This window comes from Gopherus flavomarginatus, chromosome 8 (assembly GCF_025201925.1).
Source record: "Gopherus flavomarginatus isolate rGopFla2 chromosome 8, rGopFla2.mat.asm, whole genome shotgun sequence".
Classification (NCBI taxonomy): domain Eukaryota; kingdom Metazoa; phylum Chordata; order Testudines; family Testudinidae; genus Gopherus; species Gopherus flavomarginatus.
Window position 1 is genome coordinate 52523303 of NC_066624.1, and position 18519 is coordinate 52541821.

Sequence of the window (18519 nt, forward strand, 5' to 3'; positions counted from 1 at the left end):
AACACACCACAGATTCGGGGGCTGTGCCCTGCTTCTCAACAGTCTGGCCTGCAGTTGCCACTCACAGTCATGAGCTACTCCAGAGGGCTCAAGCCCCTCCTTCTCATGGATCAATAACCCTTTAGCAGATAGGAAAGAAAGGGTAGGAATCAATGGTCCGTTTTTACAACTGAAAGGGGTAAATAGCAGGCTTCCAAAGTAGGAGACGAGACTACAGACATTAGGGCTGGTCAGCTTCGACAACAGATGACTAAGGAAACTGTCTGCCTGCCTGCCTGACTAAGAAGGGATAGGCTGCAGTACCGGTTCTCAACCAGGCATCTGCCTAAGGAAACCTGGGCTCGACTCACCTCTGCCAGCACCAAGCCTGCCTGCTTTGCAGCAGGGAAAGGGCACAACAAAACATTGCAGCATCACTGCAGAACACAAGAGAGAGCTGTCCCCCTGCCATCATTGGTAAGGGTCATCTAACAGCCACAAACAGGCAGCAGCTGGCCAAGGAGACACACACCACCACTCTATTAATGGAGCAAAAGTCTAACCACAGTTCTGCTTTCTTCCCACTACATGAGGTACCAACCTCACAAAACTGGGGAGAAAATGGGAAATGCTCCTCTCCAGGGAAAGTGCTTTGCTTTGCTTATCTTCTCAGAAGTGATGAAGCACAGGAGAACACAAGATTTCTACCATGTGAAGAAAAACCAGAACAAGCTGCAGAGGCACTGCCAGGGGAAAGGCGCCTTCTGCTCAACTTGCAGTGACAACACTGACAGCCCCACTAAATCTCTCCCTTTGAGAGGAAATGTAATTGAACCCATTTAAATCCCAAGTTGGCTCATCGGAACCAGGGACATTGGGAGCAAAACCAGCCCCTTGGCCAGCGACTCACTTCGCCGCACGCAATGCAACCTGGGTATGGAAATGAGAGTTCCCCGCCAGCCTCCAGCCCTCAAAAGAGTCTTTTCTCAGGGCTTCCCCTGCTTGTTCCCCAGCGGGACGGAGATTGGGATGCCGGGGGAGGGGGAAAGCTGCTCTCCTGAGAGTCCGGCTGACACCCAGGCGCATGGCGGAGGGAGCCGGGCTTAAAGCCCAGAGCAGATGCACACACCTTGCAAAGGAGCAGGAGCCGAGATCTTGAACAAGTGTCAACGTAGGGGAGAGGGATAGCTCAGGCGCTTGAGCATTGGCCTGCTAAACCCAGGGTTGCGAGCTCAACCCTGGAGGGGGCCAGATAGGAATTTAGTGGGGGATCAGTCCTTCCTTGAGCAGTGGGTTGGACCTCCTGAGGTCCCAGACAACATCGGATTTCACTAAGATGATGATGGCGGGGGAGGGAAAAAAGTGTACGCTACACAGTTTAGGCGTAGACCTTTCCTTTCTGGTGGTCAGGGAATAATGTTACAGATTATGGAGGGGGTGCAAAATTCAGTTTAAGATCAGGTGGTGTAAGGAATACATCATCTGCAATAGCCCCAACTGGGAGTAAAAGGTTAACGGGTCAATGGACAGACACTGAGATAGGAGGGTAAGTTGTTCTTATGAGGGCTATGTTCAGGTGTGGAGTATAACAAGTGGATACGACCATGAGGCTGGATTGATCCTCATTTGGTGAGATTTAACATTTAGTGAGTTTATGGCTCCGGTTCTTACGGTCCAACGGAAAAAGTCTCTCGGTCATTGAGATTCTATCTGCCTGCCGGGGTGCGATGTGGCATTGTACCTGCTGCTTGGTCTGCCTCTGCTACAAAGCAGCTCACATGAGATCCTTGGGGTTCGGTGAGCAGCAGCTAACCTGACCTGATACACGGGAACAGCTTTAAACAGCGCCCTCTCTGCCTCTGCAAACAAACAATCAACCAACCATCTCCCCAGCAGCCCAGAAAGCCTTCATCCCTCCTACTAACGACTGAAAAGACTCACAGCAGAAAAAAAGGATCCCAGTTCCTTAAACAAGCCTCTAGCAAGACAAAGAACCTCACATAGCTATCCACAGCCTCACAAAACATTAGACCCCGAGAAAACATAACAATATTTTAGTGTAAAGACGACAAGGGCTTCCACCTTGTTTTCAACAACTTGAACAAATCTGCTCTAAAGGGGCAGCATTACAGTCAAATTCTTTCCGCTTTTCCAACCAGAAGATTCTCTCCAGAAGGAGAGGCACCGGTCCTGGAGGCACTGCAATACCAGGTCAATGCATGGGGTGGACAGAGCAAGCTCCTATTCCGGCCCCCTGTTTCAAAAATCAATTTAATATACAGTCCTCAAAGAAAGGACAGATCAGATATTAAACTGATAAGAACAGATTTAAAAGTTTATTAGAAAATGTTTAAAAATAAACGATAGAGAGAGTTTGAAAAGTCAGTTATTGATCATCGGGGGTAGCATGCAGAGTATAGGGGGATGCTAGTAGTTTGGTATTGAACGGCACATATACAGTCTGCCATGTTCCCAATGCGGGGTGTACGGTGGGTGAGATCAAGATACGGTCAGGAAGCAGTGGGGGTACATCGCTCATACATACAGGTTACAGAGAGTCATGGGTAAAGATAAGCGGGCTGGGTAATGGAGATAGGATGACCCTCACATGGTGGAGTTCGGTTCGGTGGGTTCAGGGCTCAGGGGATAAAGGCCAGCAGGGGAGGTCCACAAGTTTCCTCCCCCTTGTGGGTTCACAAAGTCACACCGGCTCACACTCGGTATTGGCGGGGGCCGGTGATGTGCTCTCTGTAAATGTCTCTAGACCATCGAATAGTGTCCGAGACCATTAGGCGTCTCATGAACCGCGCGTAGCGACGGCCCACCCCACAGGTGTGAAGTCCACGTTCATTACAGGGGTCCCAGGCACCCAGGGCCCCAACGATCAGAGCGTCGGTGTAGACCTCGTAGCCCTTTGTCCGCAGGGTGTCCGCCAAGGGAGCATATTTCTCAAGTTTGCAGGCTCGGGCTTCGCGGAAAGCCGAGATCCTGTTCTCGAATGGGATCATCACATCGATGAGGATGATCTTTTTCCAGTCCTCGTCCGTGACAACGATATCTGGGCGCAGTGGGCTGTCGGTGTCGGGGATGGTGCGGTTGACAGCGATCTCTCCCAGGTGCGGGGCGATGGCCTTCACTAGGTGGTCCTGGACGGCGTTGTGGTGCAGCTGCCAGGCTCTGGCATGGGGCCTGCAGCTGCACAGGACGTGGGGCAGGGTCTCCATGGCGTACCCACACTTCCTGCAGCGCTTGTCCGGGTTCCCGTTGCGGATGGCTCCATTGAGCGGGACGCAGTTCAGTTGGGCGCGGTGTATGAAGCGCCAGTCGGCGAATCGGGTGAAGCTGCCCACAGGGAGGAAGTGGTTGCTGGAGTCCCACTTGCTGGTGACCTTGAAGGCCTTGCCCTGGTCCGTTTTTTTCCTCAGGGTGTCCACATAGAGCGCGTGGACGGCAGCCTTCAGGGACTTCTCCAGCAAGCCTCTGGCTCCGGAGCTGACGATGGTGTTGCCCTCTGTCTCGATCCGCGGTACCAGGACTCCCAGCTCCCGCCGTTCCTCGCTCCACACCCAGCGACAACTCAGTCGCTTTCCCAGTTGGTGCATGGCGTTGCGAGCACGGGTCCACAGTGAGGCCATGTCGCCCCTGTCCCAGGCAAATTCGCCGTCCAGGGAGCCGCTCAGGAAGGTGGCTACATCTTGGTCGGAAGGAGCTCCGCTTCGCGGTGGCGGCGCACAGGGCGGTCGTTGCCACGTTCTTTACCATGGCGTCCGGGCACGTCAGGAGGCGGAAGGCGTGCGTGACGACCGCGATGTCGCAGAGGTCTTCCATGCGAAGGACGTTGGCGCCACCATGCCTGTGAGCGATGTAGACGAGCTCGTTGCTGGTTCTCTGGGGTAGGGACATCCACTTCTTAACCAGCTGCCGGATGGTGTTGTCCGCTTTGTTGAGGGGCACCTTTGCCACGGCGGATCCTCTCAGGACGAAGGCAATGCGGGGGATCAGGAAAGTGTTGAGGGCATTGATTTTCTGCCACGGCACCAGCAGGGATGTGTCGATCTTGGCAGCGTCCTTCAGGATCTCCCGGATGGTGTCCTCGGGGGTCTGCTGGACACGGAAACCCGTTGGCGTGCCGAGGTGTTGGTATGCCTGCCCCTCCGCCAGAGGGATGACAGACTCGCCTTGGATGAGGAATTCGGTCATCAGCACCGAGTCTGTCCTACTCCCGTCAACATGGAGGGACGCACACTTCTTGGCGTTAAAGCGGAGTCCCGTCCAATCCGCGACTCTCCTGATGGTGTTGAGCATGCCCTGGAGCCTTTCGGGGTCGTCCGCAAGTAGGACCAGGTCATCCGCGTAGGCCAAGATGCTCACACTCTCGCCGTGCAGGTCGAAGCCGTCAGCACCATCGGAGATCGCCCGCAGGAGCGGCTCCATGGCGAGGTTGAAGACGATGGGGCTGAGGGGGCAGGCCTGCTTCACGCCGCTGCAGATCGGAATCTCGGCAGTCACCCCTTCCACCGAGAGGATGGTGGTGCTGCAGTCCTTGTAGAGATCCAGGATTAGACAAAGGAAGGTCTTCAGCATCCCGAACTCCTGGAGTGTGCTGAATATGTGATGGTGGGGGATGGACCCGAAGGGGTTGTCCAGGTCGAGCCACGCTATCGTGCACTGCTTCTGCGCCCTCCTGGTCGTCTGGAGGACGGTCTGGAGCAGGAAGTTGTGCTCGTAGCACCCTTCCGATGGCATGAAGCCCTTCTGGGCCGGGCTGATGGCTCCCTCGCTCGTTGCCCACTCCGTGATCCTGGCTGTCAGGCAGCTGGCGTACAGCTTGTACATCGTAGAGCAGAGGGAGATGGGTCTCCAGTTGCTGGGGTCGTCTCGCTCGCCCTTCTTGTGGATCAGGATGGTCATGGCCTTCTTCCAGGAGGTGGGAGACCGGCCAAAGCGCCGGCATAAGTTAAAGATGTCGGACAGCACGAGGCAGCGGCGGTCTCACTTCTTGAGGAGGCTGTAGGAGATGCCGTCCTTTCCAGGCGCGGTGTTTTTGGTTCTAGAGAGTCTGGCCGTCACTTCTTTAGGCGTGAAGTCGGCCTCTAGGTCATCTGCGTTGGTAACGCGGGGCAGGGGCGGAGGCACTCTGGTCGCTGCGCGTCATTCCTGGGCACGCCACTGAACACTCCGAGGAAGTAGTTGTAGAGGCGCTTGGGCGGGATCGTGCAGTAGGACGAGGGACCATCGAGGACCGCTCTTACGGCCTTGAGGTGGTTTGTTCTGTACAGCTTCTGTATCCTTGAGGCTGCTGCAGGGTCGTAGTGGCAGCCGGTGTTCCTTCTCCCAGCTCCTCTGGTGGTGGTGTTGCGATTCGGGACGGGCTGTCTGAAGGCAGGCTGGATGGTCTCCTGACGAGCTCTCAGTCACACAACGAACACCGTAACTAGGTAACTCTAAGTGAGGCTCATTTCCCTAAAAAGACTCCAGTGGAAGAATTCAAAGCAAGAACCCTTGACACACAAGTCTGTTAAAGAAAGAAAGAAAGAAAGAAAGAAAGAAAGAAAGAAAGACAGTTCCCTATACACTCCTCCTTTGCACAATACCCACCCACTGACCTGCTGCCCCCCGAGCCGCTCGTGCACCTGCCCTGGGCACTTTTTTTTTTTAATTATTTTCCTTAAGTCACGCTAGAAATGTGACTCAAAGGCCACAACCTTCCTCCTCTTCTGCTCCTATGAACTAGCCCTCGTCTGGGCAAAACATTTGCAGAGACTGTTTCCTAGGTTAAGACGGTGGCATTTTCCCAACGGGAAAGGGATGGAAATTTTCTCTTCTGTGGGGAGACGATGGAAAGAATGATCCAAACCATGCAATTAATTCCGGAAGGTATACTACTAAGGAGAACGGTTGAAGAACCTACACAGAATAGACTAAGAAAGCAGCTGTTTAACTGACCCACAAACAACGACAAAGTCAAATCTGCAAGAGCAGCCTTTCAACTCAGAGGCCTAATAATAAGACATAACTAATAACTGATGAAAGAGTTACGAATGAATTGAAACCATACTCCTAGTACAAACGAAATGGTAAGACAGACAACACCACTTTTCTTCGCTGCTCTTCAGCCACAATATTCTCCCCAAAGGGAGGGCCACCATTCCTGGAGGTTCAGTGCCGCAATAACAGGGCGCTGAGTGCAGTGGATGCAGGAAGCTGCTGTTCCATCTCCCACTTCCAAAAAATCAGTTTCATAGCTAGTCCTGAGATAGAGGAAGTAGCAGTTCTTAAAGTGATAAGAACCGATGTAAAACTTTGATTCCAGCGAATGTTAAAATGATTAAAAAACAGGTTAATAAAAACATTTCTAGTCCTCTGCACAGAACGCTTAAATTATCCCCAAATAGCAAGTTTAGGTTTACAAAGTCATAAAAGGCACGTCCTCCAGAATCTGACACTTGGTGAAATCTAAGTCTGGAACACACCACCGATTCGGGGGCTGTGTCCTGCTTCTCAACAGTCTGGCCTGAGGTTGCCAGTCACAGTCAGGAGCTACTCCAGAGGGCTCAAGCCCCTCCTTCTCATGGATCAGTAACCCTTTAGCAGATAGGAAATAAAGGGTAGGAATCAATGGTCCATTTTTGCGACTGAAAGGGGTAAATAGCAGGCTTCCAAAGTAGGAGATGAGACTACAGACATTAGGGCTGGTCAGCTTCAACGAGAGAGAGAGAGAGAGAGAGAGAGAGAGAACTAACTGCCTGCCTGCCTGCCAGTTCATTGTTGTAGAACCCATGTGCCTTGTGTAGCAAGAATGATGTAGGCTACGGTTAGTCTCTCAATCATGAAATCCCAAGTACCTTTCTGCTGTCCTTCATTCATATAACCAGTATAACTACACTGTATTACTCCTGCCCTAATAAGAAACAGACTGGGGATCCCACAGCAGCTGAAGTCATGATTTGGACAAGCAATCATGCAATGCAGGGTGGATGTGACCATGCAAATTACATCAGCCCTAAAAGTCCTTTACAACAGATCACCAACAGATGTCAGGGTAGAGTTCAAACTGACCCTGCTTACATCCTCTCCCCAGCCAAGAATTGGTGGTTCCCACAAATCACACTCTGTATATCATCTCATTGGTATTGAATGCTGAAGTCACAGCTAGCAAAAGTGGCCACCCATCTCTGCCCTGTAGCATCCAGCTTAGCACTTGTTAACAAGTAAGTCAGTGGATTGTTATCTGTTGTCTGTCCATACTTGAAACTGAGCACCATATAAGTAGTCTCGAAATTTCTCAGTGATGGCTCATTTCAAGGCGAAGAACTCCAGCTTGTGGATGGGTTAGTGAGTTTTCCTATCAGACGGTCCTCAGCTGGCAAAGGCTACAGGTTTACGTTTACCTCCCACTTCTTGGTATGGGACTGCTCCCAGACCCTCCAAACTGGCATCAGTATGCAGGATAAATGGTTTGTTTGGGTCAGCAAGGACTAGGACTGGCACATGAATCGGGCAAATCATGATTTTCTGAAAAGCCCTTTCATATCTCTCATCCCGCCTTGTCCCAAATGATTTAAAGGGACGATAGTGTCTCTGCATAGGAGGCTTTGGGGACCTCTCCTTATTCTTAGTCTTAGATTTGTTCTTGCTGGTATCCCCAGATAAGATTATTCAGAGGTTTTCACATACTGGTCCCCAGCCCGTCATCTGCAATAATCCACAAATACCTTGAAGAAACTGGAATCGGTCTCTATCAGCACAGACATATCAGAGGTCCCTTTAGGGCCAGGGCATATTACAGCAGCTGTGTCTACCTCTTCGCTTACCCCAGCAACCTCCTCAGGGAATTCCAGGTGCGCTATGACATACCGTGGTAGGGGTATTCATCCATGGTGAGGTCACATTGACCAAGGCCGGTCAGTGGCTGTATAGGCAAGTGCACAGTAGGTGGCATCGCAAAAAATCTGTAGTAACAGCCTGGTTACTAGGGTGAAAAACACTTTCCTCCTGGGAGAAACAAGAAGTTAGAATTGGAAATTTACATAGTTTGTTCCAGTGTTGGTATAGGTTTAATTTTGCTTCTTTGTAGGTTTTTTTTAGGCAGGCTGTGACTATTTTGATTTATTGGTTTAGGAATTTTTTTTTTAAGTTGGAGTGGAGCTTTTCATTGCCATTTGCTGGATGGAATGGCTGACCAGCAATACCGGTTTTGACATAGTTCTGCATATTTTATACAGATTTGGCTAGTATTCAAGTATTCAATTCCTTTATAGGAGGTTTTAATGGTCAGGCTTTTTTATTTTATATTATTTTATCACCCTGCTGTAGCACACTTTTTTGATAACATTTTGAAATTATTAATGTATGGGATTTGTTAGTTTTTATTTTTAAAAACAAAGTTTTTTAATGTTTGGGTTTTAAATTAAGCATTGTTTTTGGTTTCAATTTTTCATTTAGGTTTGGTTTCTGATGGGTTATTTAAGAGGATTTTGAATTTAATACTAAAACTTGGACAGATATAGATTCTTTATTTAGAGTAAGCCCTGTTTACTATTTTATTTTAATAAAGGTTGTATTGCTGTAAACCCTGGCCAGGAGAGGAGCCTGTCTTTTAATTGAGAAGGAGCAGAGGCATGGCCCCCATGAAGAGTGGGGCCAGGTGATGGGGGCACAGCCCTCAATTTTTTTGTCTAGCCCACCTCAGTCCTCCACCAAATGGGAAGAGGCTGATGCCACCCCTGTTGGTCACTGGGTGTCACTGCTACTTCATGGGAAACATGCTCTGTGCATTACTCAGATTTGTGGGAAACACACTCTGTGCATTACCGTGACTGGTCCCTGGGTGTCACTGCTCCTAGAAGGCAGAGACACGCTGTGCATTACGCCACCTGGCCACTGGGTGTCACTGCTGTATCAAGGGAAACACTTTCTATGCATTACCCTGAATGACCACGAAGTGTCACTGCTGCTCCAAGGGAAACATGCTCTGTGTGTTACCCTGATTGGCCACGTGGTGTCACTGCTGCGCCAAGGAAAACACCTTCTGTGCATTATTCTGACTGCCCACTGGGTGTCACTGCTGCTCCAAGGGAGACATAAGAACGGCGAGACTGGTTCAGACGCAAAGTCCACCTAGCCCAGTATCCTCCTGTCTTCTGAGGCCTGGTCAACACTACGCTGTTAAACCTATTTTAACAGCGTGAAATCAATTTAATGCTGCACCCGTCCACACTACACTGCTCTTTATATCGATTTAAAGGGCTTTTAAAGGGAGGCAAATCAGAGGAGAGGCTAGCCAGGGTCTGAGCAGGGGGTGGAAATTGACTGGTCGGGGGGTCAAGCAGCTGGAGGCAGAGTTAGGAGAGGGGCTGAAGGGCAAAGTCAGGGAAGGGGGAAGGAGCCAGAATTAAGCCCAAGGATGAGGCGCTGCCAGAGGGTTAAGCCCCGGCAGAGGCAGGGGCAGAGGGGTAACAGTTATCCCGGTAGGCTGAGACTCCAGTGTTTGCAAACATGGGGCCAGAGGGCTTTTTTATTTCCCCTCCCACAGGCAGCACGTCTCAGCATGGGCTTCCCAGGGCTGGGCTATTAAAGGTACAGGCATCCCACTGCCTAGACACTGCAGCTCCTCTCTGAAAAACCTACTGAGGTGCTGCTGTAGGAGATTCAATTCAGTGAAACTGGGCATTCCCTATACGCCCCCCAGCCAGGGGGCTGTGCACCCCCTTCCCCGAATTTCACCAACACCTCCCCCACCCCCCAGGTGTTAAGGTAGTTACATGCAGCGCTGCCAATGTTGTCATTGGTTGCAAATTTGAATGGAAATTGAAATGTTAACATACACTTTAAAAGCAGATACAATGTATGAAAAATATTTGTACCTGAGAAAGTATAACAGGTTTTTTAAAAGTCTGGACAAAGACTGGTTTCCTCATCCAGCTGTTGTGTTTGCTAACAATGTTGGTGCATTGGTTTTGGCAATGTTGGCCAACCTTATAATGTAAAATTATGATTTGTAAGCAAGGTGTGAATGAGCTCTCCCCTGACAGCTAGTGAGGAGCCAGGGTTAGGGTGAGGCTTTGGGACCAGACTGTATTTACATGAACTCACCTACTCTGCTGAGGTATGCAGCGAACAGAGCTGTGCTGCCTCTGCTCTAGGTGCCTGGAGGAGGGAAGGTGTGTGGGGCTCCAGCCTAGGACTCTTTCTCCCTCCTGCCAAGCCCTGACTATTAATCCCAGCTCTGGCACTCCTTTCTTCAAGTGCCACGTGGGCCAGAGGAAAAGTGTGGTGGGAAGCACAAGGTCCAAACTTGTGGGCATTAGGTGAAGCAGCAAGAATCCCAACCATCAAGTCAAACTACAGGACTGCAGACAGCAGTAGCCAGGGTAGCAAGTTCTGGAGCCCCAATGCATTGCAGCCATCCTGACCAAATACCTGGCTCCAGTGGGTGTGAGTCACTCAGCAGCAGGGAAAAGACTCACTCTTGCACAACTGGAGACAGGAAAGAGGAGCACTTTGAGCTCCAGGGCTTTACTGCAAACTAACACAAGGTCTTACTGAGATTTGAACTCAGATTGCAGGATTCAGAATCCTGATTGCTGACTGTTACATCATGGGACCAGCTTATGTGGCCTTCTCTGCCCATCGGTGACCCTCACAGGCCTGGTTTGTGTAATGTGGCTGCTCTTGGCCCTTTACTAAAACTTGGTGGGGGGCAGGTTGGTTGGCTAGTTCCCAGTCCCAATAGAAGGGGGAAGGGCCAATGGGAAATCAGGACCTTGAGACTGACAGACCCCAGGGGCAATGGAGAGAGGCCAAAGCTCCAAGTTAGCCAGACTGACAGGCCAAGCAATCAAATGAGGGAGTCCCATCCTCTTTGTGAGCTGCAACTGTCTGGGCCAGAGTGGGGCGGAGCTAAGGAGAAAGCAGGAGCCCAAGAAGAGTCAGGGAGCAGAACTGCACAGGTGTAGTGCCAGAAACTGCTGCATGTAGGAATTTGCAACCTGTAGCAGTTACTGATACCTGAGGTTGTTTTTATTTGCTGATTTGTCCTAATTTGCTAAAACTTGACAGTGGTTTCTCTAGCAAAGACCAGTACCTGTCCCCTTGGTTCAGACATTCTCATTCACATCAGGCTTCAAGTTGAGAATCATTTCCCATTCCCGCTCTGTGGGAGGGGAGACTTTTGAAGGTGCTCTCTGTGCAACTGCACATGGCTAAGCAAAGAGAACAAATCCCCCCTGTGCTTTGGGAGCCAGGTTTGCTGTGGGAAATCTTTAGGCCTGGGCATTGTGATTATTGACCAGTTCATTGTGATTATTTATTTTCTGGTACTGAAACCTTATTATGGTGATGGCTGAGTGGTTAAGGTGTTAGAATTGATAAATCCAATAGTATTCCTCTCTGCAGGTTTGAATCCTGCTCACAGCCTTTCACCCACGCAATACCTTTATACAAACTGATGCTCTCAATTCTCTCCCCATCCCAAGTAAATCCTGCTCTGCTCCTTTCATAGAGATGCCTGGGACACCACCTCACACTGTGTCCCTGAGGTGTCAGGCAAACTCTCAGCACCTGAAGTCTCTGGCACTCACCTGGTTCTGCTCCTCTCTTTAGAGCGTGAAAGGAGCCAAGTCAGTGAATGCATGGGTGCTACAGGGCTGCAGAACCAACAGGGGGGAAAAAATGGTGCTCAGCACCCACTGGCAGCCAGCTCTGCCCCTGCTTCGGGCCTTGTGGACAAGCTCCTGATCTTCCCCTTCAGCACCTTCCCCTGTCAGTGGTCAGTTGTTCAGTGGGGTGCAGGAAGAGGAGGGCATGGAATGGAGCAGGAAGATGCAGGGCAGGAAGGGGTGGGACATGGGGGAAGGGGTGGAGTGGGGAAGGGCAGAAAGCGGGGGGATTTGTCCCAGGTCCTGCACCCCTCTAGGGCCAGCCCTGAAGGGAAGCACTGACTATTACAGTGGCAATAAAACTGACCAGCATTGCGGGGGAAACTGAAGATCAGCTCTCATCAGGTCTCTTCTCTCCCCCAAGGTGAGCCAGACACTGCTGTCTCCTGGCTCTCACTCTAGCAGCTGGACACTAAGGAGCCATTTCCCCACAGGAAGTGCATTGAGTGCCCCTGTGGTGCTGAGGGGGCTGGTGCTGCTGCCGCCTGTGGGGCTGGCAGGGGGGTTGATGTCTGCACAGATTCTCAGCTGCCAGGCCGGAGGGGGCACTTGAGACCTTACCAGACTGGCTCAGTGAAGATGGGGGGTTGACAGACCAATACAGACTTTCTCCAGAGCCCAGAGCAGCATTCACCCACACAGCCAGGCAATGAGCATTTACCACAGCGTGGAGCCAAGGTGGAGGTGTCAGCTGCTGTTCCAGCTCCTCGAGGACAGGCCCTGTCACCTGTCAGACACTTCTTACTCACCACAGTTAAGGTCGTCTGGTTCCTCTCGTGGGAGAAGTATGGAGCAGCCATTTGTTTTCCTGTTTGTGCTCCTCTGTGATGTGAAAAACGAGGAGGGGCGGTAGAAGCCCCACTTCCCTTCCTAAATGACGTCCAGTGGGGGAAGCCAGGATAACAAGGTGGGGCAGCAAGTGGTGGCCAGACTCTTACTGTCAAGGTCTAGTCTAGCTCATGGTCCAGCTCAACTTCCTCCCCGCATCACTGGCCCCCAGTCCCCTTCTGCCACCAGGTCAACCTGGGAACTAAGGCAGGAATGGTGTGAGGAAGCAAGTCAAGCTGAGCATGGCAGGCAAAAGCGAGTCTTGTCTTCGTGGGCCACTCACAATGACATCCTTTTTGTGTGCCATGGCCATGGCCGATAAAAATATCCCAGACAGAGAAGCAGCAGGCCAAAATAGCAGTATGCAGGTACCAAAGTAGCTCAATTGGGCAAGCATTAGTGTGAACATCTAAAGGTCCCTAGTTCAATCCTTGGCTTTAACAGCCCTTTTATCTTTCTTTGTGTGGAGGTGGCTTGTTTTCTGGGAGCGCAGCAGCACCTTTACGTGAGGTGAATCCCTGATTTTGAGATCCCCAACAAGACAATGGAGCATGGACTTCTGCCCCAGTTGGACCACCTGACCTTTTAAAATCAGAGATGGGAGCTGTATTTCCCATGCAACTTATTGGTTGACCCAATATGGTGGGAAGAGAGTGAGGCAGGGTGGCCCTCGGAGATGGTGCCAGAGGGGGCAGGGACTGGGGAAGAGTCATCTGTAAAAGTGTCAACGTGGAACGTGGCAGGGATTGGAGGGCACAGGAGGAGATTGTAGGATGTTCAGTGACTTGGAGAAGCTGGACTTGGACATGGTGTGCATTCAGGAAATGCACATTAACAGCTTTAGGGTGGCTTGATGGGCAGAGGGTGATTGGAGGAGGGGCCTGTCTTTCTGGCCCTCCTGGCCAGGGAAGAATGATGAGGTTGGAGTCTTGTTCTTCACATTTGCAGTGCTCCATGGCACTTGTTACTGCTAGATTAGTGTTTATGGTCCCCAGTTAAGGTGTGAAAGGAACTGGCTCCCTTCCTCTGGACTACACAGTGTTTGGTGTAGGGGGTGGATTTTAATTGTTTCAGATGGCCTGAGGACCGCTGGTCCCATTTTCCCAACTGTCAGAGGAAACTCTTCTATGATGACCACTCCCTGGTGCAGGTTTGTAGTGAGGTCGGTTTAGAGGACATGTCTCTCCATAGTGGAACCAGTGGAGGGCAGGAGGTAGCCTCCAATTCCTCTAATCTGAGCTCACACCAGACACAGATGCGGTACACCTTTCTGCAGGGATAGGCCAGGAGTCACACTGATTTACGTGAAAGAGAGCACGTCGATAGCCCAGTTGCTACCCTCTTCCTCTTGCCCAGGTTTAATAGTCATGGATAGGCAGGAGGGAGGAAGATTCCCAGGCTGGACCCCAATACACCTCTGTGATGGAGTAGGGGCTGTCTGTGTGGGGAATGGGAGAGCAGGGGAGGACTTTAGGGGATGGATGATACCGGAGCCTGTAACCTGAGCTAGGTAAAGGAGGGGAAAGGTCAACACCTTTGCCCAGGAAGGGGGACAAAGGAAGGGAGTGGCAGGAGGGAAGCAGTTTGAGTTTGGGCTTGGGGCTGTGTGGGCAGAATTCAGGGTATCCTAGCTAGGATCCAAGCACTCTGAAAGCCCAGAAGGACTCGATGGAGGGGTCCTGACTGTGCCTGCAAGCTCTGCTGTAACCTGTGTTCCCATTGTCCAATAAACCTTCTGTTTTACTGGCTGGCTAAATGTCACTGTGGGTCCCAGGAAGAGGGGTGCAGGGCCGGACTCCCCCACACTCCGTGACAACTGGTGGCAGCGGCAGGAGATACTGCACCCCGTGGACGACGCTTCCTGTAGTAAGTGACTGGGGAGCAGTAAAACGAAGGGGTGGTTAACCCCTGGGAGTGTGTGCCCAGTGAGAAGGACTTTGCAGTAACAGGGTCCCCCGGGGGATTGCAGTGAGTGGTCCCGGGGTGGAGGAGTCTGCAGCTCGACCCTGGCAGAGAGGTGGTGATCTCAAGAAGGGCTGGTGCACTAGGGGTCCCCCTGGAAACCGTGGGGAGCGGCGAGCACCCCGACCTGTGTGTGGCCATCAGGAAGATGTATGCCAAGCGGCACAAGGGCGACCTGCTGGAGCTGTGCAAGCAGAGGGAGCGGCGCCCGGGGAGGCTCACCAAGGACCAGCTGATTGCCCAGCTGTAGCAGGGAGACCGCATGAATGAACGGAGCCCTGTCGCTGAGGGAAGCAGCCGGGCAGATGCAGCGCAGGCACCAGTGTCTGTCCCCGCTGGGAGTGGTCAGCCGGCGGATGAGGGCTTCCCGAGACCCCCCCTTCCTAGGCCTAGGGGAAGGGCGAGGAGGAACCCAGTGAATACCGAGGGCACCGTGACCCCTCCGGTCAGCAGGGGATGCTCCCGGCGAAGCTCACCCCCCAGCAGGGGATCCTCCTGGCGACGCTCGGCATCTTTGGAGCGGATGCGGCTGGAATATGAAAGGGAGCTGAAACGGGAGGAGCTCAAGTTAAAGAGGCGAGAGCTGGAGGAGAAGGTGAACCAGCGTAAACATGAGCGGGAGGAGAAGGAGAAACAGCATAAACATGAGTTGGACCTGGCTCAGCTGAGGAGCAGTGAGGCCCCGGCTGCGGTGAGTGAGGGGGCACCCAAGCCTACAAAGAGCTTTGATAAGCATTTGCTGCCCTGACGTAAGGAGGGGGAGGACATAGATACCTTCCTGACGGCCTTTGAGAATGCCTGCGAGCTGCACAGGGTTGACCCTGCAGACAGGATCTCATTTCTCACCCTCTTACTGGACTCCACAGCCGTGGAGGTGTACAGCCGACTGAAAGGGGCGGAGGCAGGGGACTACGAACTGTTCAAACAGGCCCTGCTCCTCGAGTTTGGGCTGACTCTGGAGATGTACCAGAAAAAGTTCCGGAGCCAGCGTAAAACCCGTGAGGTCACATACCTACAACTGGTCAACCGGGCGCAGGGGTATGCCTGGAAGTGGACAGCTGGGGCCCAAACTAAAGAGGACCTGCTTGACCTATTCATACTGGAGCACCTGTACGAGCAGTGCCCGTCCAACTTGAGGTTGTGGTTGATGGACCACAAGCCGGAGAATCCGCAGCACGCAGGCCAGCTGGCCGACCAATTTGTGGACAGTCGGGCAGGGGATGGCAAGGAGGAGTCTTGAAGGAGCAGGCCTGCCTCAATGCAGAGAGAGAGTCATCATGGGACCTCCCAAAGGGGGCCTATGGAGAACCCCCCAAAAGTGGAACATTCAGCGTCAGGTCCCTCCGACCCACTCAAGGGAACCCATGAGACATGGGCTGCTATCGCTGTGGCCAACGAGGCCACATACGGGCCCAGTGCCCCAAGCTCAGGGACAGACCAAGCAGACCCAACCCGCAGAGGGTGGACTGGGTAAAAACCCAATCGGAGGAGGGGCTACATTCCCAGGAAAGGGGGGCTGGCAACATACCACCTGTGAAGGAGGGAGAAGGTTCCCAGGTCAGCTCCTCTGGAGGGCTAGATGCTCCAGGCTCCGGGTTTTTGGTTTACTGGGTGGGAGCGGGGCTGCCCCTCCGGAAAGAGTGCATTGTTTCCCCTGAGGTAGATGGGAGGAAGGTCACTGGGTACTGGGACACGGGCGCAGAGGTGACGCTGGCCCGGCCCGAGGTGGTGGCCTCAGATCGGATGGTGCCCAACACCTACCTGACCCTGATGGGCGTGAGCGGGACCCCATTCAAGGTGCCCGTGGCGAGGGTACACCTGAAGTGGGGGGCCGAGGAGGGCCCCAAGGATGTGGGGGTACACCCATATTTGCCCACGGACGTGTTAATGGGAGGGGCCCTCGAGGACTGGCCTAGTAACACCCAGAGTGCCCTGGTTGTGACTGGTAGTCAGAGTCGGCAAAGGGCACTTCACCCCGACAACGGGGAAGGTACTCGACCTGAGGTGCAGGACCCTAACCCAGAGGGCGGGGAACGCCCAGGCGCATGGTTCAGAGAGGCTGCGGCCTCTCTGACCCAGCCAGCAAGAGAGAGCCGGTCCCCATCCCTGTCCCAGCTGCTGAGTTCCAGGCCGAGTAGTAGAAAGATCCCTCCTTGCGGAAGCCCAGGGACCGGGCTGACCTTAGCGCGGTACAGACCATGAGGAGAGGTTGCAAGGAGAGGTTCCTGTGGGAGAAGGGGTTCCTGTACCAATAATGGACTCCCCCAGGGGAAGTAGAGTCATGGGGGATCAGGAGGCAGCTGGTGGTTCCCCAGAAATTTCTCCACAAGATACTGTACCTGGCCTATGACATTCCTCTTGCAGGGCACGGGGAATCCGGCGCACCAGGCAGAGGCTGCTACAGAACTTTTACTGGCCTGGGGTCTTTACTCACGTCCGACAGTACTGCCAATCCTGTGACCCCTGCCAGAGGGTGGGGAAGGCCCGGGACAAGGGGAAAGCGGCTTTGAGGCCTTTACCCATCATAGCAGAACCTTTCCAGAAGGTGGCATGAACATAGTGGGACCTCTCAGCAAGACGACCCGGTCAGGGAAGAAATACATCCTGGTGGTGGTGGATTTTGCCACTCGCTACCCCAACGCTGTGGCCTTGTCCTCTATCGAAGCAGACACAGTGGCAGATGCACTGCTGACAATTTTCAGCCGGGTGGGGTTCCCCAAGGAGGTCTTAACGGATCAGGGGTCCAACTTCATGTCGGCCCTACTCCGGTCCTTATGGCAGAAATGTGAGGTCCAGCACAACTGGGCCTCAGCGTATCACCCCCAGTCCAACGGGCTGGTGGAAAGGTTCAACGGGACGCTGAAGATGATGCTAAAAACATTTATGAACCAGCACCCGCAGGATGGGGACAAGTACTTACCTCACTTGCTGTTCGCGTACAGGGAGGTACCCCAGGAATCTACCGGGTTTTCACCTTTCAAACTGTTGTATGGAAGGGGGGTAAGGGGGCTCCTATACCTGATGAGGGACGAATGGGAGGGGAAGGCCGCTCCCGAGGGAGAGTCAGTGATGGAGTATGTCCTGACCTTCCGGGAAAGACTGGCCGAGCTCATGGGCCTGGCCAGGGAGAATCTGGCCCGAGCCCAGAGGAGGCAGAAGGTCTGGTATGACCGCACGGCACAGGCCCGTGCCTTCGCCACCGGGGATCAGGTGATGGTTCTCATCCCCATGAGGAGAAACAAACTCCAGGCAGCCTGGGAAGAGCCCTACAAGGTTATCAAGCAACTGAATGAGTTAAACTATGTGGTGGAGCTGTCAAACCGGGCACATCACCGTCGGGTGTACCATGTGAACATGATGAAACCATACTATGACAGGGGGAATGTGGTGTTGGCTATGTGTGGACATTGGGAGGGGCAGGGAGATGACCCCTTAGTGGATCTATTCCCTGGGACAAAAGCTGGTTCCCCCCTGGAGGCGATTCCCCTCTCTGATTAGCTGACCCTTGCCCAGCACGCTGAGATCAGAAGGGTGCTGCATCTATACCGACAGCTGTTTTCCAATCAGCCTGGACGCACTAATTTGACTGTCCACCGTGTGGAGAGCAGGTCACATCACCCTATAAGATGCTCCCCTTTTCGGGTCACTGGACCTCTTGAAAGAGAGGTCAGGGACATGCTGGCTTTGGGGGTGATCCAGCCATCTTCCAGCCCTTGGGCCTCGCCAGTGGTGCTGGTCCCCGAGAAGGTTCGGTCAATCCGGTTCTGTGTGGACTATTGAAAGCTCAATGCCATTACCGTATCTGATGCCTACCCCATGCCCAGGCCTGACGAGCTCCTAGACAAGCTGGGAGGTGCTCGGTACCTCACCACTATGGATCTTACAAAGGGCTACTGGCAAGTACCGCTGGATGCAGAATCCAGGCTGAAATCGGCCTTTATCACCCCTCTGGGGCTCTACGAGTTTCTGACCCTGCCCTTCGGCCTCAAGGGAGCGCTGGCCACCTTCCAGCGCCTGGTGGATCAGCTACTGAGGGGGATGGAGTGTTTTGCCCTGGTATATATTGACAACATCTGTGTCTTCAGCCAGA

General features: G+C 52.9%; 2 non-coding genes across 2 annotated transcripts; both read right to left on the bottom strand.

The window, feature by feature from the left end:
• Positions 1-2153: 2153 nt before the first annotated feature.
• On the bottom strand, positions 2154-2339 carry LOC127057348 (U2 spliceosomal RNA). Its single transcript, XR_007776078.1, has one exon. It is a non-coding gene; the product is annotated as a U2 spliceosomal RNA (small nuclear RNA).
• Positions 2340-6114: 3775 nt separating this feature from the next.
• LOC127057358 (U2 spliceosomal RNA) lies at positions 6115-6308 on the bottom strand. Its single transcript, XR_007776085.1, has one exon. It is a non-coding gene; the product is annotated as a U2 spliceosomal RNA (small nuclear RNA).
• Between the last annotated feature and the right edge of the window lie 12211 nt (positions 6309-18519).